This window comes from Thermobia domestica, chromosome 11 (assembly GCF_964235325.1).
Source record: "Thermobia domestica chromosome 11, izTheDome1.hap1.1, whole genome shotgun sequence".
NCBI lineage: Eukaryota > Metazoa > Arthropoda > Insecta > Zygentoma > Lepismatidae > Thermobia > Thermobia domestica.
Window position 1 is genome coordinate 85,333,399 of NC_137464.1, and position 27,709 is coordinate 85,361,107.

The 27,709-nt window shown below is 34.7% G+C and overlaps 1 long non-coding RNA gene across 1 annotated transcript; it reads left to right on the top strand.

The window, feature by feature from the left end:
- The first annotated feature begins 768 nt into the window (after positions 1-768).
- LOC145663616 (uncharacterized) lies at positions 769-27,709 on the top strand. Its single transcript, XR_014127194.1, has 4 exons — positions 769-884; positions 12,495-13,700; positions 17,770-17,885; positions 26,006-27,709. It is a non-coding gene; the product is annotated as an uncharacterized LOC145663616 (long non-coding RNA).

Below are 27,709 nucleotides of genomic sequence, written 5' to 3' on the forward strand. Positions count from 1 at the left end.
CAATTACTATTGTGTCATCAGCAAAAAGGAGTAAATTACCCTTCTCTATATTTAAGGATAAATCATTATGACATAGAAGAAAGAGTAATTATTGGTTCTAAAACTGATCTTTGTGGAACACCTTTTCTATTTATTCGTTCATTTGAGTTTATTTTGCTCAGACTTTTAGATGTTTCGTCCATGTGAAGAATTTGTACGATTCTTATCTCTTACCACCATCACACACACCAACACACACACACACACACACACACATTGTGCTTTTTCCTACTCCAAAGCCATTTTTGCTTAAGCCACACTACAACAGCCAGCACCAAATTCACTAATGGAAGACCTATGCCAAAACAGATTAACTACAATTTAGACGATATTGAGATAGAGTAACATTTGTGTTGAGCACTGAAAAGTTCCTCACTCACTACAAAATGCACTCTTCACAGCAGTTTACTCCATCCCTTGGCAAACTAAAGAAATTGCAGACTTGGTTCATTCTGGCGTGATAAAACTCTCAGTTCAGAAAATGTCACTCTATCCCACTTTTATCAAAAAAAAAAAAAAAAATGTAGTTAGTCCGTTTTAACATGGAACCACCGAAATAGATTACTGCTTTTCTAATGCTAAGTTAAAAAAAAAAAGTCCGTTTGTTGAAATGTATAATAACTATTAAAAACTGTCAGTTACAAGTCGGACACCTTGTGTTATTCTGAGATTTTAGAACAATAATTAAATTCCTTTAAAGTGCAGACCAGTTACTGCTTATTTATTTCCAGATTACGTTCCAATGAGGCATTCAGCCTGGAAGTTTAAGGAATATGGTTCCTTCAACTGGCGAAAGGAATCTGTCTTGATCCGAGTGGGTCAAGTGCACTGCTTAGGCAGCTTTGGTAAGCTTCTTATCAAGTAGAGTAAAACAAATATGTTTCTTCTATTGACTTCTTTACTAAAGGATCTGTATTTACAGGTTTATATAGTAGTAATGTAATGGTGTCATTAGAAAAATATATTAAAGGCGTCATGTCCACATGAATACCAATTAATTATCCATAGTAGAATTTATTTTTAGTTTAACGTCTCGTTTCATCATTGAGTCTACATTAGGCATGTACTAATAATTTGATGGGACTCAAATCAGTGTAGAGCTTTGTGTCTATATGGTTAATGTATGCGTTTTCGATGCGGGAGGTTCGAGTTCAATTCTTAGTGGGAGTTCACGTGATTCAGATACTATGTTATGTTGTAGCTTTACGTCTCATACAGCTTCGGTGCTAAAAGAGAAGCTGATCTAATCAATTATCATCGAATCAGTTAGCCTTTAAAATATATGGTTTTGCCAAAATTTACATTTCGTTCTAAGTTCCCCAATAAAAAATAATGTTCAAGAATTAGTTTTAAAAACTGGCTACGTTTTATTATTTGCTTTTAAAAAAAAAGAATATGTGGTAATTTTTTGTAAGCCCATTACAACAAGAGTAAAACGGAAAAATAATCTCCACTTCATTAGGGCCGTCTAGTTGGCAGTTATGCTAATTGACTCTATTTTTCACAACTACTCAATTGTTTAGTGGATTAATTATATTTTTGCTTACCTTAACACCAATTAGAGGTATGGTAAAGTATTCTTTCCTATTGTTGTATAGAGCAAGTTGCTCATCCCAGGGTCACATTTTATATTTTGCTTGACAGAGGTGGATATGTTTGTACAATCCTAAACAATATGTTCCTGATAACTCGATATTTCAGCTTTATATTATAAAAGTTACAAGAGTATTGCACCAACTGGAAGAGTTCTAGAGAATTTTTTGCCGAGCAAGTCACGTACAAAAGGGCAGAGATCGTTGTACCAGGGGACAATACTAAACCTAATGATAACCTCTTGTTTTGAAAGATTAGTTTATTTGCTACAAAATAAACTATAAAAATACAGGTATCATGGCGTACTTCATCTTTTTTAATTAGAATTGGAACTTTTGCTTTATGAATGCAAACTTTAATAGCAAGAGACACGAAGCAATAAAAATATTTGCAGGTGGTTTACCTAGCCAAACTTCGGTTGCTAGTAAACAAGTTGCTCAATAAATATATAACACATCGAGCTGTCGGTATTGCAGCTAAATACTACTCCGCTAGTTAATATTCACTCATTTAATTGACGATCCCATTAAAACTCAATCAATCAATCAATTCACTTATTTAACCAAGTAGTTGACTAGTTCAACCGAGTGGATTCATTAATTGAGTACGTAGAGGGTAAAGATAACCGAGGGAAGTGTTTAATGTTGCCAATGCAGTTGGTAAAAGTAATTCTTTGTGTTTGGTTGTGCTCGGGAGATTTAACTAACTACATATCATTAAGGAAAATAAGAAAATAAACTAAAAGAAATTGAGAAGATTCGACGCACTGACTCACAAAGCAATAGGATAATGCCTTAAAACACTCGGCTATCTTTTGTTTGTTTGTTTAACTGAACTGATTAATCGACCATTTCTCAGTTACTTGATTTACCTAATTTTCTAAATTTCATTTTTTTTTTTTTTTTGTCTTTTTTGTAATTAACACGACAGGGATACGAATACCGAAATATCGATGACAGTTAAAATTCCGTATGTTCTGCCACTGAGAATCGAACCCAGGACAACGTAACCAAAGGCGCACCTGATAGTCAGCAGTGAGGGCGACAGGGTATTCAGCACAAAAATCAAACATCTGGATAGGCATTTGCATCATGCCAATTCTCCATGTCATACTTACAGAATGATGCTCGATTTCTTGCCCAAATTCAACATCCCCATCGAACACCATTGTTCCTACTCGCCGGATCTAGCTTTGTGTGACTTAAAACTAAAAACAGTATGTAATCAATTCGCGAATGTTGATTTGGTGTATATTAGTAAGTTAGGAAGGGAAATGTATATTCAACACGGTATGCATTTCAATCAAGCAGGGAAGGACGTATTAAGTATAAAGATCTGTGGAATAATAGATAAGAGTGCAGCCACTAAATTAGAAAGTAAAAAGGCAATAGCGATGCCCTGGTCTTTACAGGAAAACCTAAATCACCCGACACCATGAATGAATATAAAATTCTGTGGGGCCGAGTGAAAACCTCAAACCTAACGAAGTCGCTTAAAATTAATAATAAGGTAATATGGGTCAAGGAGTAGAATCGATTTCAGCCAATGTTGTCAACTTAGTACAACTATTAAATAAAGCTGACGATACACACTCAGTAACAGCAAGGTACTTAAACTATACTATCATATATAAAAAAATAAATATGTAAAATTGATTCATAACGGTGTAATTCAGTATACCACAATAATGGAACGGGCAGTATAGTGGGATTATAGTGATTGCCTGTTACATGGAGACCATTACCCAAATGATCCATGACATTTTATTTAGATGTGACATATAGTAGAATAAAAGAGATTGAATAAAAATAATAAGAAGAATGCATAATGTAATTAATTAATAATTAGAATATAAGAAACAATTACATATAAGTTAAATGCACAACTATATTACGGTACTAAAAGAAAGAAGCATACAATAACTACAAAAGCATGTAAATTGCTAATAGATAATTTTGACTTGTCATACTATACCATACATTAGTTATACTTTCTTTTTGAGTTTATACTTAATGTTTTGACAACAGCTACTCAAAAACTTCATGTTAAAGCTCCGAACAGAACGAAGTAAATCCGAAATGGTGGAAGCCAAATGAATAATCGTTGAATGATCGTTAAAATAATAGATTTGCTTTAGAAGTTTTACATTTTATACGCACCATCATTCTTGTTTGTTACAACTAGTTAGCACTATATTTTTGAATTTTAAACCAGTCAAAAAAAAATAGTTTTTTTAAAATAAATATTATTGTTATGTATACAAATATAGTGTGGTTATTATTATTATTATTATTATTATTATTATTATTATTATTATTATTATTATTATTATTATTATTATTATTATTATTATTATTATTAATTATTTTTGTTCAGTTTTAAAAGAATTGTGTATTTGTTCACCAAAACGTTACCAAATTTTGTTTTTAACTTTTCTTGCAAATAATAAATCAAATTACAAATGCACATATTGAGGTTAGCTAAATGTTATGTTATAGCTTGTAAAAAAGTTTATTTTTTAGTTTACACAACCTTGGCCTCAGGTTATTTTTACTTTTAAATGCTTTAACTATTTTCTCACCTTTCGAGTACCAAATATTCGCACAAAAAATATTTTAATTGTCCATTCTGTTTTATGTTAATAAAAAAAACTTTATACACCATTAAGTGATCATTCACTTATTAAACAGAGCGTTCAAAAAGTCTCTATACACCTGAATTGTCACATATTCAAAGCAACGAGAAAATTATTTTACTCAAAATTTATTATATTTTATGGCATAAAAGCACTATGTACAGGACGTAGCATATACACACACATTTTAACACACATTTTCACAGCAAATGTTGGAAATGTCCCCCATGAGCCTCCAAATATGCTTGCACACGTTTCTTCTTGTTCTCAAATACTCTCACAAGTTGTTCATGTGGAATGCTATGAGCAAAATCTCGAATAGCTGTTTCGAGTTCTTATAGCGTGTGGGGGTTCCCTTTATAAACAGAATTCTTTGCATAACCCCAGAAGTAAAAATCCGGAGGAGACAACTTAGGAGACCGAGGTGGCCACAATCCCTTTGAAATTATTCGATCTCCAAAAACCTCTTGCAGTAATCTCATGGATTTTGCGAGCTGTATGTGCTGTAGAGCCATCTTGTTGTATCCAAGCATTACAAATTTCGTCTTCCGTTAGTTCTCCCATGAACTGGTGAATAATTTCACAATAACGAGTTGAATCTATCGTTTGTCTGAAAAATATGGGGCCGACTATTCTTCTTCTGGATATTGCAATCCACACCCCTACCTTCTGGTCATGCAGAGGAACTTCATGTATGACATATGGGTTTTATGCACACCACAAACGTGAGTCCTGGGCATTGACGTAACCTGATAAATGGAACCAGGCCTCATCAGTAAAAAAACATTATCCAAAACATCGTCAGACTTGTCCATAACAAACCGTGTAAACCATTCACAATACTGCACTCGTTTTACACTGTCGGGAGGAAGTAACTGCTGCACCGCTCTCACCTTATACGGGATAAGACGCAGTTTCTTACGAACCGTCTTTTGTGCCGTACCAACACTTATTGCTTCTTCCTGGGCAAGTTTTCGAAGTGGTTTATGGGGGCTACGTTGCATTGCATCCAATATGTGTAGCATTTCTTCATCGAGCACTGACGGTCTACCACTTCGATCATAGTCCATTACCGTTCCAATGTCTCTAAATTTATCGATCAGTGCCCTTACGATGTGACGATTGGGAACAGGTGTATCCGGAAACCTAGCTGCAAACTTATCTTTGACTGTCTGTTTGTACTCACCTTGTTCACGGGACACATGTTCAACCGGGAATATTCGTTGTTCCAAAGTTAACACCATTGTTTCAGAGACCGCTAACTACATGCAACAATCACTTCAACGTCACTTTGCCGACTGGAATCTAAGAAAGGAACTTCACGCAAGGCGATAATATAGCACTGTTGCAAACCTTAGCATAAAATTTTATTTCATGTGACTTTGAATGCGACTTTGACTTGCCACGATTCAGGTGTAGAGAGACTTTTTGAACGCTCTGTATAATAATGCTTTCTTATACAGGGGATAGAGGACAAATCCCTCATTATTTCAGATTTCGCGTACGAGAGTAATTTAAACATTTTCTGTGTTAGTGAACGTGTGAGTACAGGCATTGAACTCCAATAAAACAATATAGATTTTTTTTTTTTAATGGCAAATAATTACAGTAGGAGTAAAACATACATGGCGAGTCGCTATCAGGCCCGTGCTGGCCCACCGGGAAACCGGGACGTGTTCCGGTGCGCCCTCCGAAACCTCACAGTATAAATAAAGGTAGAAGATTTAGTAATAAATTCCTACAGTTTTATTGGTAAAGAACCCGTGAAAAGTGCAGTGCGCCCTTTACATTAAGCGCTCTTGCGAGTCCACATCAAAATGAACGATTTTATTTACTCTTCTGTATACCACAGTTCTGTACAATAAATACATACCGTTACTATTGGTAAAGAATCCGTGAAAGGTACAGTGCGACTTCTACATAAGGCGCCCTACGAAACATCACATTATAGATAAGTGGTTTTAGTTATCCTGTGTGCAAGATTTGTATAATAAATTCGAATAGTGATTGTTAATAAAGAAGCAGTGAAGAATACAAGGCGTCCTTTACATGAGATGCTCTGCTAAATATCACATTAAAAAAAAAATATTCTTGTATGTTACAGTTTTGTATTATAAATTCATACAGTTGCTATTGGCAGAGAACAGGTAAAGAGTATAATCACTTACAAAAATATTATAAATTTATGTAGCTATAAAACGAAACAATGTAATACATGAAGAATAATTCGGATAGTCAAACGTAAGATGCATTCATAAAATACTACATTGACACTAGTCTCTAATTTACGATTTTTACGGCATCGAAGCTTTCAGTCTTAATATGCATCCATATATCCGAGCATATTGAGTGTTCCTGTGTATTTTAAATCAGTGTTCGGATAATCAGTAACTATTGTAACTCTAAAATGTAGCTATATTAATTTCCGTAAAATGTGGTCTTCCTGTCACCACAGCATGGTGCATCCTTAGGTTGTAAATCGAGGAGAAGGCTTCTCGGATATAGAGGTTAGCTACGAATATACTGAATAAGCAGTCGCGGACAGACAAGGGGTGATCCTCCAGTTTGGAGATTTGATGTGGGGCTAACAACTCATCCTGTAAAAAAAGGCTTCTTCAGATATATTTGCAGAATCCTCGGATCAGAACTGATAACTTGGCACGAACTCAGCAAAGTAAAATCGACATGAGAATTGGAACATGGAAGATAAGAAGTCTTTACAGGGCAGGCACGTTAAAATGTGTAACGAATGAGTTTAGAAATAGAAGATGGACCTAGTGGGATATCAGGAAGTTAAATGAGAAAGAAATGGAGGTGTCAAGTCGGGAAATTTTACGTTCTTTTACGGGGAACGAATTAAAAATTACCAACTAGAATCAGGGCTTTCCGTTCACAAACGAATGCGTAATATCAGCAATTACATGGGTTGAATTTGTAAATGATAGATTTTCTTTTACTTCTCTTAATGGTCGATGGTGTAATATTATTGTTTTAAATGTACATACCTCAACAGGAGATAAGGATGACACTAAAAATTTTTTTGCGAAAGAGTAGAACGAGTATTTGATCATCTATTGCAATACCATATGAAAATTCTGTTAGGCGGTTTCAATGCGAAGGTAGGACGAGAGGGTATTTTCAAACCGATTATAAGGAATAAATGTCTACATAAGGAAGGTTGTGACAACGGTGTTAGACTCGTGAACTTTGCAAATCCAGAAGCTTTATTGTGATGATTATAAAATTCCCACATCGAGACGTTCATAAATATACTTGGACCTCACCAGACGGAAAAACACATAATCAAATCGATCACGTTTTAGTAGATAGAAGAAAACAGTCTAGCACAACTGATATTCGGTCGTTCAGAGGAGTTGATTATGATACTAAGAGAGAGACTATCGTTGAGTAAAGAAAATATTCAATGTCTGAAAAGGAGCGGTTTAATTTAAAGAAATTAGAGGAGAGTCAGGTGAGAGGGGAGCCAGATTCAAGTGTATAATAGATTCTCGGTTTTAGAAGGTTCGGAGTGCGCTAGTGTTCAGGATACTTGGTTGAAATAGAGATAACATTAAGATTTCAGCAAAAGAGATATTGGGGCACGCAGAATAATGTAGGAACAAAGCATAGTTCAACCAGGAAAGCACTGAAGTAGCAGAAAAGAGAAAACAGAAGAAACAGCGTTAGCTACAAAATCCGAACGAAATACTACATAAAATTTCACTGTCATATGACGGAAAACTTCCAAAACTTTTAGAACAATGAAACGCGATTTTTGAAAGGAAAAATTAATTATCCTAAAGATAATAGTAAAAATAAAAACATTCGGGACATGTATAAATACATTAACGAACTTAAGAAAGGCTATCAATTTAGTGCTTATATATTAAATAAAGCTAAAGGAACAGTTCTCACTGATCAGGATAGCATCTTAAATAGATAGAAAGATTTCCTTTACGATTTGCTTAACACATAGCAAAATACTAATGTGCGTGGAGAAAGTGAAATGCATACATCATAACCGTATATTCCAGAACCTAATCAGACAGAAATAGAAATCGCTTTAATAATATTTAAGAAACACAGATCTCCGGATGTAGACGAAATTCTGGTTGACTTAATTTTAGCTGGAGGGGAAAAATTGTAGAGCAAGATACACAAACTCATTCTCCTTATCTGGAACAAGGAGGAATTACCACAAGAGTGAAAAGAATCAATCATTGTTCCAGTTCAGAAGAAAAGCAACAAAATTGATTTAATAATTATTGAGGCATTTCTCTTCTGTCAACATTCAATAAATTCTCTTAAACATTCTATTAGCAAGATTGACTCCATACTCAGATGAAATTATTGGAGATTATCAGAGCGGATGTAGGTAAAAATCGATCATCTATCGACCAAATATTTACTATTCAACTAATAATTGAAAAAGAAATGGAAATACAATATTCTGGCACAACTATTATTGACTTTAGACTAGGGTAAGAGGGAAACATTGTACAACATGCTTACAGAATTTGCAATACCGAAAAAGGTAGATTAATTATTTTTAAATGAATTACCAAAGTAAGGTTCGAGTAGAGAAATTCTTATTCACGAGCTTTCACATTGAGAATGGCCTGAAAGAAGGAGATGCGTTGTCGCCTTAACTTTGTTCTGGAGAATACTATAAGGAAAATCAAAGACAGCAATCAGGTCCTAGTGCTGAATTCTATTTACCAGGTTATGGCGTATGTTTATGATGTAAATTTAATAGGAGATGATAGAACAATAGAAAGGAATGCAGAAATCTTACTTTACGCTTGCAGAGATATGGGCTTAAAAGTAAATGCAGAGAAAACTAAATAAATGGAAGTTTGTCGGGATTGTAATACTGCTTTTTATGGATGCTTAAAATACCAAATAATATTTTCTTTCGACAAAATGGATACTTTCAAATATCTAGAATCATTATTAACATACCAAAACCAATATCACTGAAAAGTTTGATGTCAACTGAAAGCAAGGATTTCGTGTTATTATAGAGTTAAAAATCTTTTGTTGTCGCCAATTCTGTTGAGGAATTTGTAGCTTTTGTAGCTTAAAATATAAAACGATAATCATGCTTGTTGTGCTGTATGGTTGCGAAACATGGTCACTGACTCTGAGGGAAAATCGCAGACTGAAATATTTGAAAACAAAATTCTTAAACCAATATTCAAACTCCAATAGGAACGGAGGCGGAAACTTCATAACGAGGAACTGCATAATTTTATACCGTTTACAAAAACACTGTTAGGGTCATCAAGTCTATGAGGCTGAAATGGGCAGGTTATGTAGCCAGAATGGAAGAAATTAGAAACGCTTTCAAAGTTCTAACTGGAAATCCAAATAGGAAAACGAAAATTAGGAAGACCGAGACGCAGATGGGATGACAATATGAAAATGGTTCTCGCAGAGATTGAAATATAAAGTAGAAACTGGGTCCAGTAGGCTAAAGACGGAAATCAATGAAGAGCTTTTGTAAACGCGGTACTGAACCTCCTGTGTCCATAGGCCATAGAGCTATATTAAGTTGTTGATACATTTAGCTTCTTTTTATTTGACAGAAATGTAATTACAGGAACTAAAAAGTTTTTCTCTAGTAAAGAGGATTTCGATTCAAGGTTTCCACAAATTAGCTATTTACGTTAATATTAAAACAAATTTGATGATTTTGATAAAGAAAGGCATCTATACTTTCTTTCAGTCTATATATATATATTCCCATTTGTATGGGCGCCCTTTTAGTAGACTTGTCCACCGCCCTCATTAGTATCCCAGCACGGCCCTGGTCGCTATCTATGCTAATAGTCACATAGAGATGATTTTGAGTTTAGCGTCCCTTTCTGCAGCGAGGCTATATGAGATGGAACCTATTGATTAACGTGGAATCAGAACCATATGAACTCCCGCAGGGAATCGAACCCAGATCTTCCACGCCAAAGGCGCGTACGCTAACCACTTAGCCACGAAATGAGCTTTAAAAGTCACATAGAATATCGTCAATTAGATATAACTTTTCTCAGTACTGAACGTAAATTTGAGTCAACTGCAACTTTTCTGGGTCAGTATAAGTTAATAATTCTATCTGTTTACAGAACTCCTGATATTAATCCATTTTATTTTTATAGAAAAATTGGAGCAGTTATTGACACTTCTCAACAACTAGCATAAATTATGAGGTAGTAATAGGGGACGATGTAAACGCACATTTTGATGTGACTACTGACAAACGAACCGTTCATGAGTTACTAAATCTACTCAGACAATCTTCAAGTGGTTAACCGTAAACCGACTAGAGGCACACTGTGCTTAACGAATTGCCTAGGAAATTCACGAAACCTGTTTTGTGTCCCCAGGTACAGGCTGTCCCTAAGATGAGCAATTTCCCTGCACATTGTTTCGTTTGAGTTTAATCTAAGAATGTAGTAATGTTTTCACTGCATTACGAGGATAAGTCAATAAGTATCTGCAATTAATTTTTATTATTTATTACCACAAGAATATAATGTTTTTATTCATATTATTTTTCAACATAGTCACCCTGCTTTCCAATGCATCTGATCCACCGTTGCACAAGATTTCCTATGTCCTCTGCCAAAAAAAAAAAAAAGTTTTTGGTTGCGCAACAAGCTCCGAATGCACCACTTCCCTCACCTGTTGATCGGAGCTGAATCGACGGCCTCTGAAAGCATGTTTAAGTGGATCGAACAGGTGGTAATCCGACGGGGCGAGATTGGGGCTATATGCAGAATACTCAAACACCCTGAAACGCAGTGTCTGAATGGGTGGCAGTATATGGACGTGCATTGTCATGCAACACAAGAACGGCTTCCGACAATCAACCTTTGCGCTTATTACGAATTGCCAGCATATCACTATACGTTTTACTGTTTATTGTTGACCCCTTTTCCAGGTAATGTTGCAGGATTCTGAAAGTCCAGAAGTCCCTCCCCCCCCCAAAAAAAAAATGTGAGCATTACTTCCCCTGCAGAAGGTTGACTCTCGAATTTCTCCTTGACGGGAGATCCAGGGTTGTTCCATTCCATGCTCTGGTATTCGCTCTCTGGTTCCAAGTGATGAATCAACGTTTCATCTTCAGTGATGATTCGGCTGAGAAGCGCTTCACTTTCGTTAGCGTAACGGTCCAGTAGGTGCTGACAGATTCTCACATGGTTTCGCTTGTGCTCTTCATCGAGTTTATTCGAAACCCATCTCTCACAGACTTTGTTAAAATTGAGCCTGTTTTGCTTGATGCCATATGCAGAACCATGACTATCTGCATATGGGTTTCCACTTCGTTAACAGTCACTGGTCTGTTATTCAGAATCAAGACACGGACTCGTTCAATAATGTCATCAGTTGTTGCTGTAGATGGACGCCCTGCTCTTTCCTCATCCTTCGTCACTCTCGTTCAACTACTTTTGAACTCTTTAATCCACTGGTAAACACTTTGAAGACGTATACAGACAGAAAGAACAATTATTTTATTGGTACGCTTAGTTTTCGTATTTATTTTTTATTTATTTTTTTTTCCGTACGGCGCACTGTTCCAAATACAACTGTGGGTGAAATAACTAAAAGAGACTTTCATCCAACATACAAAGATTTTAATCTTATACTAAAATTATGAAACTAATATCATATTTATTCACAATTAATTGGTGTACTTGGATCTCTCAGAATTTAATTCTGACTACCACACATAAATGCAGACGATGTTTCTGAAGATATAGATTTAAGGATAGATAAAACTTTGATACGTTGCATGATTAGTTGTTCTGTTTTGCTCGCTGAGATTTTTACATAATATTAACTACTAAATGTAAATTATTGCTTTTGTTATGGTTTCCATTAGATTCTTAGTGTCAAATCATGAATATATAAAATAATTTATCCAAATGTTAGTAAATTTTAAGCACTTGAATTTATAAAGACTTGCTCAAATATTAGCAACAAATGTGTTTTCTCGTCAAGAAATATTCTTTACTAGCAAGATACGCTGAATAGCCATCGACAAAACCATATTGATGTATTATACTTATTATTGAGCCATGTATTCTTAAGTACAACAAAGGAAAGAACAATCCCAGCTAGTAATTTAATTTCTTGCAAAATGTGATGACGATGCCATTGATTGTAGGCAATAATGTAAATGTGTGATATTTTGAGATGTGTAGGTTCGTAAAGTTTTCTGTCTTTACAGGCAGATTCTCATTCGTCAAATCTACCAATCAAAGGACTTTATTTGGATCCAAAGATAAATGAAAAATCCTTAAGGAATCAAGACGAATGGATGTGACATATGTTTCTAAGGAGTAAGGGATCTGATCTTACTTTGGTGTAGAACGATGTTGTGAAATAATAATAATAATAATAAAAACTTTTTTTTTTTCGTGCCATGAATACAAAACCTACAGAAATGATTTCTGATGCAGAGGATTATTGTGTACATATATTCCTTCATGATGTCTTCAAGAAATGCTTGGCTTGAATGATTAAGAGAATAATAAACCGCCTAACTTTCAAATTATGCGAAGAATTTAGTAACTTACATTGAAAATGTAGTTCGATACAGCAGATAGCTTCGTCATGATCGTGAATAAAACTGTGTAAGTTGATAGTATCTATTACTCATCAATGTATAAGACAAAGTTTTGCGAAACCAAGCTTGACAATAAATATTGATGCAAAGTGAAAAAAAAAAAAAAAAAAAAGTAAAGTGGGGTAAACGACCTGTTGAATACAAAAAAGATGAAATTTAAAGAACATGCGATTGTATACAACTTCATCAGCACAATATTTTTCTTGGTTATTCTATGGACATAGGTTGTTGAAGATAGAAACACATATACTCAGTTAATTATAAATTACATGGAGAACAAGCTTCGAAATGAAATGGAATACTTGGGAAAGTTCAAAACATAGTTACGTCAAGATATAACATTCTGTATAACTATTTTATGGCTAATTGAATGTGAACAGTGAAGACTCAAAAGTTATTGAGATATGAAATAAGAATAAATAAATAAACTCAAGTTTTAACTAGCAATCAGTGTTCTTCCAAAGAAAAGTCTACAGTACGATATTTTTTATTCAATGCTTAGTAAATGGCTGTAGAGGCATCGAACAACTTTCAGTGATTATCTTAAGGAGGAAGTTGTAGTTTTACATCGTTTATGATTGATTGTTCAACATTCTTGAACCAGTTAGAGATTTTGCTATTCATTCTTTATAGTGCATCTGATATTGTTACACTCAATATTACGTGCAATTAGCAGAAGATTATAATATAACATCTTCAAAGAGATGGAACATCCAACATGTGCAATGAAGTGTTGCTGTTACTGATTGTGGATTTTGCACCCAGCTTGCTTCTACGTTAGAATTGCTGTCCATGCCTGTGTTTTAGGTAAGCATAATGTCAGATCTAAACATTAATTTACTGTAGCATTTTTCTCTTTCTTTTCAGAACAACAACTAAGACTTGTCATGACTTGATCATTTTATATATAACCGTTTGACTTGTGGTTCAGGAAACTCGCTGAGAACGGTCAAATTTACCGCAGTTGCAAACTCTCACCAAATTCTTTCGAAATGACTATTCCCGAAGTCAAGACTTACTTCATCGCTTTCTCTTGCTCGAAAAGTATGAATTCATCTCATTTGATGGAAATTGTTACGGAATCAAAGAAATTTAGAGGAAAGGAATTATTAATAGCAATTACTCAACTTTACACACACCTTGCTTTCACCAATAAAAATTCCCTTAAAATCTGTCCAGTACCACAGGCCAACGCCCTAACCTCTCTGGTCTACCAAATTTTGTGTGATCATCAGTGGACCGTGACAGTATTTAGATAAGATGGGTGGGGGGAAACAGATAGTGCTAGCAGTGTTGCTTTTACCTAGCGTTTACGGTTCCCTCTTACCTCTCCCTTAGGGAATGCCGTGGTCCTAGTGCAGTTCCACACGATGGATTGCGTTGCCATACAATGTTGGTATTTCGTCTGTAAATTGGGTATAGGAGCATTGATTTTAAACAATTTTTAAACAAGCTTTTCCACAGTTCATTAGGTAAATCTATGCTTCTTTCATTGCCACAACAAATCTCCAGTGATACCAGATAGACAGCGCTCGTGCAGCCTTCTGCCTTTCTCTTTCGTTCCGTGATGTTAATGCATGCATACTGGCCTTGCTGACAGTTTGCAGCCTAAATTTGTGATGCTTTGCGTAATTCACTGTTAATGTACTCGTTTGACCGTAACACGCTGAGGTAATGGATTTTCACAGGCAGCCATATTTCGATTTTTCTTTAACACAGATCTTGTGAGTTCCACTGATGTCCCTTTTGGATGCAATTCCATTGGTAACGTAAGTTGTAGAGGAGGACACATAACGTTTAATTAAATCACTAACAGTAGTGGTCCGTCCCATTACAAGTCATTGTTTTGACACTGTTGTTCTACTAGGAGGGAAATGCTAAAGTTTCCATTGGAAAGAGCCATGACGTACCTTCTCATCTAATCGGCATGTTGCCCATTACAAGACTTTCGTTTGTATTTACGTCCTATATAATCAACAAGGCCATAAAGCGAAATCTAACCATTGTAGTGTGTTTGATCTGGAATCCGAATAAAAAAATGTACGTGCTCTGGCCACAAGAGTAACAGAACTGAAAACAAATACATAAAACTACAGTAGAATTATGATTGTACACATGTATCGATTATCATTGTGGTAAGAGTTCCTTTTTATTAATAGACTGAAGTTTAAGTGTCGAATTAAAGCATTTCTGTGCCAGCTTGCCTCTTCAAAATGTAATTAATTCTGATACTTTATTTAGAAGATTGAGAAAAAAGAATTTTACAGTATCCAATGCCTATCCAGGGATTGTGTTGCGAGAGGAACCCAATAAAATATTCTCAAATTTACGCTGTATAAAACGGTATTCTAAGTCAAGTTTCTTTTGTGTGTTTGTGTGTGTGTGTTTAATAAGATAGATTCCCTTCGGATTTTTTTTTTTTCTGAGTTCTGTCTTGATAGAGATAAGGTGCTTAATTATCGAGGCATTTCTCTTCTGTCAAAATCCTATAAAATCCTTTCAAATATTCTATTAGCAAGATTGACCCCATACGCAGATGAAATTATTGGAGATTATTAGTGCGGATTTAGACGAAATCGATCAACTATCGACCAAATATTTACCATTCGCCAAATACTCGAAAAAAAGTTTGAATACAATACCTCGGTGCATCAACTATTTATTGATTTTAGAAAGGCGTACGACTCGGTTAGGAGAGAAACATTATACAACGTTCTTACAGAACCTGGAATACCGAAAAAGCTAATTAGATTAATTAAGATATGTTTAAATGAATCCCAAAGTAAAGTCCGCGTAGGAAAATTTTTGTCCACGAGATTTCACGTCGAAAATGGCCTGAAACAAGGAGATGCGTTGTCGCCATTATTATTTAACTTTGTTCTGGAATACGCTATAAGGAAAATCAAAGATAGCAACCAGGGCCTAGAGTTGAACGGTATTCACCAGGTTATGGCATATGCTGATGATGTAAATTTAATAGGGGATGATAGGAGCACAATAGAAAGAAATGCAGAGATCTTATTAAACGCTTGCAGGGACATGGGTTTAGAAGTAAATGCAGAGAAAACTAAATACATGGAAGTGTGTCGGGACCGTAATACAGCAAATTATGGATGCGTTAAAATATTAAATAACACTTTTGATAAAGTGGATAGTTTCAAATATCTTGGATCAATATTAACAGACGAAAATCATATTCATGAAGAAATTAAATGTCGACTAAAAGCAGGGAATTCGTGTTATTATTCAGTTCAAAATCTCTTATCGTCACGATTTCTGTCAAGGAATTTGAAGCTTAAAATATACAAAACGATGATCATGCCTGTTGTTCTGTATGGTTGCGAAACATGGTCCCTTACTCTGAGGGAAGAATATAGACTGAAAGTATTTGAGAACAAGATCCTGAGACGAATATTCGGACCCAAGAGAAACGGGAATGGGGAATGGCGGAAACTTCATAACGAGGAACTACATAAGTTATATGGTTTACCCAACATTGTTAGGGTCGTCAAGTCTAGGAGGCTTAGGTGGGCGGGTCACGTAGCTAGAATGGAAGAAAGTAGAAACGCTTTCAAAGTCTTGACTAGTAGACCAATCGGAAAACGACCATTAGGAAGACCTAGGCGCAGATGGGAGGACAACATTAAGATGGATCTCGCAGAGATTGGAATACAAAGTAGAAACTGAATGCAGTTAGCTAAGGATAGAAGTCAGTGGAGGGCTTTTGTGAACGCGGCATTGAACCTCCGGGTTCCATAAGCCATAGAGTTAGTTAGTTAGTTGATACATAATCATTGCGAAAACAGTATTTGTGTATGAGTTATAAAATACCAAAATATAATATTATCGAGAAATTCTGGTGCATTATAAACATGTTATCCTAAGCTGCGCTGAACACGATATGACGCGAGCAGATTTTCACGATATGACGTTGCTTTCGACACTGTTCTACTATGAGAGAAATGATAGTTTCCACTGCAAAAAAAACCATGACGTAGACATCTCAAGAGCGATTTTTCTCATTGGCATTTTGCCCACTGCAAGACCTTCACTCTGATGCACAACATATAAGAGACTGATTCACGTGTATGTACAGTTTTGTTGCTCTATAAAATCTAGTTTGACAATTGTCACAGTCTTCAAGTTATTCAGATGGAAAAACTTCTGTACTGAAGCGGAAGAAAAAGCGAACTCAGGTCAAGGAAAGCACCAAGAACAAGATAGGATTCGCATATCTAATCGCGAACATCTCCTAATTTGAAAATTGACAGTTAGTCAACTTAAACCCTTCAGGATTTCGTGCGAAAGAGTTGAGTTTTAAGTTAGAGACATAACTATGTATATATACATAGATTGTTCTTTTCGTGTACATACATATCACTATAGACATAGACTAAATTTAAGCGGAAGTTATTATTGTTAATAAAATTTTCTTGTATTGTTATTTGAATATCTGCGGTACTTAATTTCTCAATTTAACAAGTAAATGCAAAAAATTAGGCAAAACATCATTTATGTGTGACCTTTCCATTTGTATTGTCTACACAAGTCTAATAAGCTAATTACACACGTTGTGTTTGTTGGAGTTAGTCTCTTAACGGTTTACTTCTATTACTTATTTTTTATTATTTATTCATTTATTGAATTCTATGATCCTTTATTCTGATTAAGAAGCTAAAAAGGAACATGTAAAAATAATTACAAATGATGAAAAAGATTAACCATTGAGTTTTAAATTATATATACCGAGATGTTGAATTCTAACTTGGACACTAATACTAAATAAGTTTTTTAAAAAACTCGTACACAGAACGTAAAACAGTTTAAACATATTGGATGAAGTGAACAAAACTTAAATATCCTTCAATCTTTTCAGTTCTTAGAATTCACCTATATCAGAGAAGAAACTATGGTTAAATCATGTTAATCTTGGCAATTGCCTTGAAATTCTACATAAAGAAGAGCAAGATATATCTCTTCCCTCTCAAGAAAGTAAGTTTTCTCTTTATATGTGTTTAATTATAATTTCTTCTACTCTCATTATACGTTCAATTTTGGTTTCGATTACAATGGGTATCATTTTTATGTAAGTTTTTAAAATGTTAAACATATTCTCAGTGGTGTATATTTATTAACAGTTTGCTCCATTCTAGCCAAAGGGCCATTTCGCATGTCTTTGATGAAGTATAGTCTTGCGTTCAGCTCCTGACGAATGCGTAGAATTTTGGGGTTGGCCCGCTATCGTAAGGCAATTGAGGTCACTGCATTAGGGGGTAATGAACTACGGTCTACACAGAATGACACAACGTCGAAGGGCTGGCCACATACATCAACCAACTAAAACCTATCTAGTTAGCCATAACACTTTGTGAGTGGAAACGCTAGAAAGAAGTAGTAGTGATTTAGTCATTTAGCTATATTATTCACTAGTTGGATTGGAGTTTAGCGTTTCTGTCAACATCGAGGCTATATGAAACGTGGGATCCGAACCGCATGAGCTCACGCGGGGAATCGAACCTAGACCTTCCGTGCCGAAGACGCGTATGCTAACCGTATAGCTACGAGGTAGCTCATCCATATTATTAAAATTTCTGATTATGCGTAGTAAGATCAGGAAGGAATTACCAAGAAAGACAGGAAACAATTGAAAAAATAGTAAATGCAATACAATAGTTTCGGTTAGTAGATCGGAAAGTCCGCATTTATGTCTGGAAGAAAATCATTCTCTCTAACGCAACCAATGGAAAGCCGAGATCACCTGTACTACATCAAAAAAGTCATGGAGAACACATAACAGTGCTTATCCTTTACGAGTTTAAACTGACACATTCTGCATATCTAGCCAATATCTAGCCACGAAAAACATTAACAGTTAATTTTAGTGCCGATGACTCAGTATTGAAAAATAAGCCTTGTGGAAATCGACCAACGGCATGTTCTGATAAGCTCCTCACTAATATCGTGGAAGCGAACCGTCGGAAAAGTGTTTATGCCATTGCAGGCGAGTTGGACAACACTCTACCACTGTTGTTCGGCTGTTTGCCGTAATCGGTAAGGTGAAAAAGTTGAACTCATAGATGCCACATGAATTGACAAGGATCCTCATCTGGATGCGTATAGTTCACTGAGTGTATTGAATAACCGGAAAGGTTTCCTGCATCGGAGAGTTAATTGGATGAGAAATGGATCAGCTATGGCAATCATACAGGGTCAGGGCTGGTTGGATCGTGATCAATGCCCAAACTGACTTTTCCACCCGCAGTTGTTGCTTGGTCGTCTGTTGTGGGAGTGATCCATCATATCTTTTTCCATCAAGGTTAAACGCTACAATGAGGAACTCTATGAAATTAACCTAGAACTTGTCCATAAGCATTCAGCAATGACTGACCAACATATCTTCTTGTGTCACGAAAATGAACTTCCACATGTAACACAAAGGATGAACAAACTTCGTGAGTTCCAGTATGAAGCCCCTCATCACCCATCATATTCTACTAACGTTTCTTGTACCGACTACCGCCTCTTTCGGCATCTCCAGCACTTCTTGGCAGGGAACGTCCATGATATCCGGGGGTGCGACGTGCAGTTAACAGCTTCACACCGCAGACTCCAGACTTGTTTCGTCATGAATACGTTGCTGTCCTTGAAGACCACTCTAACCAGGTATAATTTCTTTTGCCTTTGAAAGTTGCACGTTAGTCGAGTGTATATGTATGTAGGTAGGTATGTGTGGTGTGTCAAGACATGCATCAACAATAAAGCATTTGCATGGTAAAATTTTGTTTGCACCATCTTTTGAACAGACATTTGCTGTCGTTTCCATATTTGAGTGGTTATATATGATTTGGAACGAAAATATATTCCAAAGAACTAACCTCGTTTGGAATATTTCGATTAATCGTAAAGTATATTCTCATGTCTTAACGGGTTTAGCTGTGGGAAAACAAAAGAAAGATTATATATATCTTTTAGTTTTAGTCAATATTAAATTTTGTTTTATATTTTGAGTTCTAGTTTTCTTCCATATAATTGTGAGGATAACATCTCGGTGGTGTATTGCTTTTTTCTGATTGGAAAAGCCGCACTTTAATCTTGAGCCATGTGTGTGCAAGTTGATGATATTATTCCTGCTGATTCTCTCATTTTCTTCCAATTTCTCACATTTTTTTCCCAAACTTATTCACTTTCATCTATCAACTATTTCTGTATTATTATTATTTTCTTTCACAAGCATAGCTCGTCTTATGGAAAATAAATTAGGTAATATATTAAATGGAATCATCATCATCTTCTTCAGTATCAATCAAGTGATTGGTGTGAAGCAGTCCATAATGCACGGTCGCCTGCAAGCCTCAGTGTTTTGTAGCTCTTATAACCAGCATCTTTTATTATTTGGTGCATATATTTAGCATAGGTCTTCCTCTAACATTCTTTTCCTCTACAAGTCCTTCTATCAACTTTTAAACTAGGCCATCATATCATAAGGTACGTCCACACCAGACATCTGTACTGTTTCGTAGTACAGGCAAGTTCTTTTTTCTCTCCATTCTTTTCAGTAATTCTTGGTTTGTAATTTTATTCACCCTTGGAATTTTCAACATGCGTCGGTAGCACCACACTTAGAAGAATGTTATGCGTTTCTTATCTATCTGGCCAAGTGTCCAGATCTCGCTACCATATAAAAATACACTTCAAACAAAGTACTTAGCAAACACTTGCGAATCCTCATATCAATATTACAGGAAATAAGTATATTCCATTTGTGATGAAGATTGCTTTAGCTTGAAGTTTATTCGACTGGCAACCTCAACCTTGGATCTTCCATCCGGTGTTACCTTACAACCAAGACACGTAAAAGCTGAGACATTCTGTAACTTCTCTCCACCAACTTCTTGCTTTTATTTTGTTCTTACTTGCTATTATTAGCTTTCTCTTAGAGCGATTGATCTTCATGTTATACTTTTTGAGTCCTTGATCCATTATATTAAGCTCGGCTTCCAACTCTTGCTCATTTTCTATTAACACAACTGCATCATCAGCATATCTGAAGAAGTCCATTTTCTGTCCATATATCTTCACTTATTTATTTATTTATTTATTTATTTTATTTTCTATCAAAATTCGATCCATTTCTTGTTTGAATATATCCATTGAATATAATGGATGATAACGAATAACCCTGACTTACACCTTACTTGACAGCAATTTCCTCAATATAATCGACACGTCGTATCTCAGGGGTTTCATCTACATAGGTATATACAATTGTTGTGTTATCCGCCAATTTCTATAAATACGCTCAGTTTTTTCCATCATTTTAAACATTATTTTCCAATCAACTCTGACAAATACTTTTTCCAGACCTGCAAAGGTAATATATGCATCTTTGTCTTTCTATCCTCTTCTTCAAGATCATTGCTTTGCATTTCCTCTTCTCCTGAATCCAAAGTGATTATCTGTAAGGACAGAGTTTACTTTTCCTTCGATATTCCGTATAACGATTGTCGTTAGTATTTTTGATGTATGAGTTACTAAGCTCAGAGTTCTATATTGTTCATATTTGATGACCGACGCTTGTTTGGGTAATTGTACAGTAACACACTGCTTAAAGTCTTCCAGAAGTTATCCTATCTCATACATTCTTTGAACCAGGTGAAACAGATCATTGTGTATTTGACAACCTGCGGCCTTCATAAGTTCTGTTAGAACGTTGTCAACACCAGAAGATTTCGTATTCTTCAGTTTCCTTATCGTCTTGTCAAATGCAGCGAGCAGTATACAATCTCGTTTCTCATCTTGAGCAACTTTATCTTCCTTTTCTAATTCATCATCGGTTATCTCATCTCCACCGTAGAGCTTTTCAATATACTATTTCCATGGAATAAAGCATGTAATACAAAGTACGTTCTGTGAACTACTTGAGTAAAAAATAAGTATTCTTTGTATACTATATTCACTCAGTGTTGAATGTAGATACATTACAGAGAATATAATGTTTACTCTGAATTGACGCACTGCCTGCTTTTTCCTTTCCTTTTCTTTTTTCTTAATTTGACACACCTTTGAAAATATATATATTAACTAATATTAATGAATACTTCCTAGCATATTTAAGTGCTCTGTGGTAAAAGGCTAAGAGATCATAGGTTCAATTTTGTGAAACATTACAATTGATTTCATCATCATATTCACAATGTTTTATCATGTTTGCCCTAAAAGTCATGAGAATTGTAAAATCAATCAAAATAAATAGTTTTATAGTACTGAAATATTGGAGTCTTTACTTCATAAATAGGTCCCGTCGCTTTTAAATTTACGATGTCTTCCCGTGAAGTGTCTGAATTCAATATCTCAATGAGTGATTCACTTTGCTGAAATCATCGTTTCTAAATCAAACTACAGGCTTCAAAAAATTATATTTTGCCAAACATTGATAAAATTCGTTAAAGAAAAAAGTTTGAAAGAGATTTAGAAGTGACAAAGACGGGAGTAATGTATAAACATCAATTTTTATTTATTTATTTGTTCCACACGTTCATTCCGAGATTCAACGTGCTTAGGGCTTCCTTATTCCAACGTACTTAGGGCCAATCCTAAAATCTTCTGATATCTGTCTGATATAAATATCCTCCTGAAATCTTTCCGATAATGTCCTATAATGTACTATAATGTCCTGATAACAATCAGGTGGCTGATAAACCCTATGAGCTGGTTGTTATCTTGACAGGAAGTTCAATTGCCTGTTAACAGCTATCAGCTACTTGTTAGTTGTCGTGTAGTGAATCATGGACGAAATCGAAGAATTGTTGATGCTGTCAGAGGACGATGAGAAGATTGTTCAATATATAGCGAGGCCCAGAAGACCAAAAATCATCAGACAACGAATCGATCACTTTGATAAATGGGCTGAAGAAGAGTTTTTTGATCGATTTCGATTGACAAAAGACAGTTGTCGTCAGCTGCATAAGGAAATTGCTGACAAGATAAGAACTCAAACTGATAGGTAAGTTTTAGTTCGAATATATGCCAATTTATAACGATAAGTAGTACCCGTTGGCTACAAGTGCCCGCATATAAGCGCCATGTAATTTGTGTAGTTAGAAGATGAAGAAATATAGAGTTTAATTATTGAAATTGAATAATATTTAAAAACATATCTAAATTATTAATCTAATTTACATATGTTTAGAGGTGGAATATCAAATAAATGAATTAATTAAAAGCTCAGATTGTGTTATCACGTGTAGTATTATAAAACAGTGGACCTGGGAGTGTAATATATAACGAAATTAACGTTATAAATTTTAGTATTGCTTCTTAGGTTGTAAGGACGAACAGCAACATTTCTATGTATATGGTACCAATGAATATGTAATTGTAGCCTAAAAAGTGTTTAATACTTAAGTTTGTGATTGCCTTCACGATAGTGTACTCCTAGACTATAACGTGCATAACAAAAAAATACCGCTACTCATTTCTGTTTCCCCGGCGGGAGCTCATGTGGTTCGGATTCCACGTTAATCAGTAGGTCCACGTCTCATATAGCCTCGCTGCTGAACGGGACGTAAAAAAAAAACCTCAAAAATCCATCAATCAATCAATCATTTCTGTTTCCCATGTTTTCAATAGGATAATTTAAACAAGCACACTGAAAACGCACTTGACGTTTCAATTGTTTTCAGTATGAACAACAGAAAACTAACCAATCAAATGGTTCGTTATAACCTTGCTTCGGGTTAACTATCTGACAGAGTATATATTAGGCACAGTACATTGTCTTCCTGATATCTAATTCTGACTGATAGTAATCAGAAAGAATATCAGGATATTATAGGACTGGCCCTTAGTAGAATAGAATGGTATTTAATGCATTCCGTGTACAAAATGCATGTAAAAATTGCACTTTGGTACCATTTATATATAGTAAGAAGAGTAATAGCCTTACTACACTCCCTTCTAAATTTATTTACTATATATCTGATTTATAATAATTTATATTATCTAGTTTGTCGCAATGAACTTGTCATTTGAACAAACAATATTTCTCTAATACCGTATTGAAATAACTTGTTTAGAATGATCAACTGTTTCAAATGAACTACATAAGATCGTAAAATAAACCTAATATAAAACTTTTAATTTCAAAGAAGATATATATCTTTTGCATATAATCTCGAAATGCAACAAATGTAGACCATATATCTATTCTTTGGAAAACCGTGTTGTGTAGGGTTTATTAATTTAAATTTTTCACACAAATGTATTACTTGCTTAGCCATAACTATTTTAAATATTTTGGAAATAGATGACAACAATGATATTGGTCTATAATTAGACACATCATCTTTCTCTTTTCGTTTATGTATAGGTATTACTTTTGCTAGCTTCAATTTTATTAGAAAATTATATAAATAAGTGGAGTGACAGTTTTTAATGATGTAATCTGATACTTCATTTCGACCACATGACTTTTTATTCTTTAGCTTTCTAATGATAAATTTGATTTCTTGTCTATTAACAGGTACAAAATATAGACTATGATTATTAAATTCTATGCTTTCTAAAGACGGCTGATTTATGTATTCGAAGTGTATCTTTTGTAATTGTTCAACTGATTGTATGAAATAATTATTTAAAATATTTGCTAATTTGATAGAAGAGTATGTTTTAGTATGATTATTTTTAAGTAGGCTTTAGTGAAATTATATTCATTTCCTTTTTCATAATATTTCACCTTTCTTTATTTTTATCACTACTTATAGTTGTATTCTATTTTCGTAGTACATCCGTTTCGCCACACGCAGTGCCGATCTATATACTGTTTTATATTTAAGTAATATTCTTGAAAGGATTTTGTAAAGTTCATATACTTTCTATGTGTAGCTCTTTTACTTTCACGCTTGTAATTTTTTATACCCTGCCTATACACTCTAGCCTTTACTTTCATTATTATGTACGGTTCTAGTTTTCCAAGAAAAACACTCTTAAGTAGTATAAGGCTAGAGTGTCATTAAAACTGTCAAATTTATCTTCGAATAAATAGTGGCTGTACATTTCAAACAATTTCCATGTTGCAGTTTAGCTCTAAACGTAGCTATATATTCTTTCGACAGCTGGAATCTTGTAATGCGTATTTGATTCAATTATGAGACATTTTTATTTAGAAAATTTACCTTAAACATTGTGCATCATCACCAGAGAATTCAACAATTGTAAAAATTGTGTTTCTAATCTTGAGATTTGTCATTATTTGATCAATAGACTCCGATTTAGCCGTTGTTCTGGTGGGGAAATTAACAGTAGCTTCCATACCATATGTACTCAAGATTTAAAAAAAAAAAAAAAAATCGTCTTTCGCTTTCGAATCATTTAGATGATTAATGTTAATATCACCACATATTACAATATTGTACCCTAGTGTACATAGTTCAACAAGGAAGTAATTAAAAATCGCTTCTACATCATTATCTGAGGTTCTATGTAAAGTGGCTATAATTATGTTAAATAATTCTTCCAAGACGTTAATTTATTGGCTATAATTAATTGATCTGGCCTGCAAAAAACTGATCTTTGTACTTATGATTCCTGAATTCTTTTAACATTTTCAGTATTTGAGTATCTATCTTACTAAATAGATAATGATTATACGGAGTAAAATGTAGTAAATAAAGTGAATTGTTCATACATTGAAACTACAAATTCTTAAAAACATCCAGTGATTTCTATCCTAGTATGAAAGAGATTTTTTCATTAAAAATAAACTTATTTTTCATCCTCGCTTTTTTAACGCTTCTTAATTTTCACCACCAAGTTCTGATTATAATTTACATTAGTTCTTTGGCTCTTTGGTGATAGTTTGTACTTGGTAACAAAATAATGTCTTTACTTTAGTTAATAAAATCATACATATTATAATAAATTAAAAAAAAACAACTAATTCTTTTTTAGTTTTCTGTTTTTCTATTTACACTATATAATCAGTTTTTAATATATACTAAAGAAAATCATAGTTTGAATTAAGAATAGATTTCGTTTGTATTTGTTTCTTACTACAAATGTAATTAGTATTATCAATATTTGGTGCACTTACTATATTTCTTCCCAATTTTCAGATCACTCAGGGTATGCAGCGTTGATTATATGGCGTGTGGCTTTAACTAAATGGGGTGGTTGGATCAATGGGTGGGTGGGGATAGTGTACCATCAATCTTCAGAGACTTCAAAGGGTCAAAGGTGAAGATTGATGGTGGCTGGATTGACAGACAGGGGAACAGGCAGTGGAAGGAAGCGTTTGGGCCGCTGGGCAGACGGTCGGATGTAGTTACGTCTTTTTTTTTAAATCTGCGCTTTACATATTGATCTTTTTTTTTCTTGGGTGGCATCGGATTGGGTGCGTGGGATGTCTTACAGAGTCAATGCCACTAAAGTCTAGAGACATCCCAATTAAGAGGCAGGCCGGTATTACTCTGACACACACACATCTACACATAGACAAATACACTAGGACACCACTTCCATACACGCATACACATGTACATACGTATAAATATATTAAAATATACGCATCCCCCATTGATATCACTAACACATTTAACTTCCCCCCACACACATTTTGATGAGGGAGATCCGGTTTCGATTCTGGCGGGAGCTCATGTAATTTGGATCCCATGTTAAGCTGTAGATTCACTCTCGTATAGCCTCGTTGTTGAAAGAGACGCTAAACTCAAATCAAACCCAACGTACACACATTTAATACTGCGAGACTCACTTCTATTATGTCATTCCTAACAATTACAACTACACTCAATGAAAAACATCTAGAAGATACTTGTTAACTGAACCCTACGGATATATAAATGAAGTATCCTGATTTTTTTCAATGACTGTCCCTTACAGATTGTTGTCAATAATTATCAGCTAAAAATATTATTTCAATCATACCTACAAATAGTTATGAATCTATATTTTTTTAAAGAGAAAATCTACTTTTGACAGTTTTTTCCTCGATTCCTAACATTCTTAAAACCACACGAGGACACCGTTCAATTTACATAACACAGAAAAATGGTACGGTATAAATTAGTCTTCATTTCCATTCACCAAGTGCCATAAGCCACGATATAAATCGTAATCTATTTTCATTCTAATTTGACCTTCGAAAACATAATAACAACTGTAAATCCACTCTTCATCAAACTTTCAGTATTATTGCTATCATCATATTTTTAATTTCCATTCGTTGTAATTTTTTAAATGAATCCTCCATAATACATATAACTGTTTTCTTGGCTTTCCTCTCTCAACTTTCGCTGCTAATGAATTCACAGTTTGGTGTTGTCTTCTTTTGTTCTACTTTCAGAAAGAAAATCACAAGTTATATAAATAGAAGCCATTTTTTTGATGACTGATACTATGTGAAGCATGGAATCGTAACCACATGATCTCCCACCGATAGTAGAACCTGAGTCTCTTGCATCAAACAGATTAAAATATTACTCATACACAGACACGTTTTCTACAGTAAATCCAGGGGGCACAGTGGCTCAGTGGTAGGGCGCTTACCTCTGACGCGTGGAGTCCCTGGTTCGTTCCCTGGCAAAGTAAGTTTGTGGTGGACAACATTCGTGTCCGTGGGTTTTCTCGGGGTAATCCCGTTTACTCCCACAGTGTCATTCCATCAATTCTTCGATCATCATTCACTTGCCTTAGTCATCGTCTCCCTTAGCTGAAGGATATAATCGTAAAACGTTAAACTGAATTATTTCATTTCATTTTTCTATAGTAAATCCACCACAGACACCTACGGTTTGTAGGCT